A 1,487-nucleotide genomic window follows, 5' to 3' on the forward strand; every position below is an offset into this window, starting at 1 on the left:
AAATAGTTTCCCTCGACATTTCATCCATGTACTCAAACATTCCCATGGAATTGGTTGTAAATAGCGTTTTGAGTAGATGGAGTGAAATGGAGAAAAACACTTCCATTCCAATTCAGGAATTCAAAAGAGCTATTTCGATCATTTTAGAGTCAGCATACTTTAGGTTTAATGACGAGTATTATGAACAGATTTTTGGGCTGCCCATGGGATCACCATTGTCACCAATTGTGGCGGACCTGGTGATTCAGGACTTGGAGATTAGTATTTTTAGCAACTTGAGGGTGCACATGACCGAAACGTCTACTATGTACATTGTTATTATTGAATTATAACTTTTTGACATCTCTAGCGTGGCTGTATGCTCCTTTTTACTTAACATTATAAAAAAAGTCTTCTTATAGAAGAATCCTTAATAATATTCAAAATAATATTTAAAAAAAAATTATCTAAATTAATTAGTGTTGAGATTTGTCCTGCTACCTACATACTACGAGCAATACATGTTGTGTCGCCACTAACGCCACGTATCGGCGTTACGCGCTGGTTTCTCTGTTTCGTCCCAGTCTGGCTACGACACATGTAACGACCACGTCTGTTTATCAATATATCTTTTTGGTTCTCTGCACACACCCTGTTCTTTTTGCCTTTGCCTTCACCTGAGTTTCGTCAATAATTAGATATATATTTCTACATTTACAATAACTGTAATAGAGATGCAATACACCTAGATTTTACAGAATCACGTTACAAGTTACACTTGCATAGTATTCTCACAAAATGTAAATAAGTTTCAGTCATGTCTTGGTCAAATCAATCATTTGTTTAATCTATTTTATCGAGTTCATTTACACACAATAAACTTGAATCATGCTTAGCTCATGTAAATCCTTAATTAAATATTTAGACTCAATATACGAGAATGAAAAAGAGATAGAGAGAAAGAAATCCTCGATAAAAAATATATATAGATATGTTTTATATATTATTTTATAATAATGTTTTTATATATTATAATTATGACAGGGTTGCCATAGGGATAATGAATTTTAAAAGTTTCTGATTTTGATTTTCCAGATAAAAATGAGAAATTTCCATAATCAATATAAAATATGTCTATATATTTTTTTTCTCGAGGATTTCTTTCTATATAAAAATTGTAATATCATAAAATATGAAAAAAATTTTAACATTTAGAATCAAGGATTGTAAGAAAGCTAGCTTATATTATTAAAAACGTAAAAAAAGCTTTGTAACATAATAAAATTTGAGAATCAAATTCAAACCAATAAAAAATAAATTAATATTGGAAAAAAGAATGCGGTTATGAGAAAAAAGGGCGATCAAATAAAATTACTGAATAAAATTTAATTCTCTGTAAAAAATTTTTTATGTATAAATATGTATAAATATGTATAAACATACATAAATATTTATAAAGATGTGTAATCTTATATAAAATATGACCATATATACATCCCATATATATA

This window comes from Trachymyrmex septentrionalis, unplaced genomic scaffold (genome assembly GCF_001594115.1).
Source record: "Trachymyrmex septentrionalis isolate Tsep2-gDNA-1 unplaced genomic scaffold, Tsep1.0 scaffold21, whole genome shotgun sequence".
Taxonomy (NCBI): domain Eukaryota; kingdom Metazoa; phylum Arthropoda; class Insecta; order Hymenoptera; family Formicidae; genus Trachymyrmex; species Trachymyrmex septentrionalis.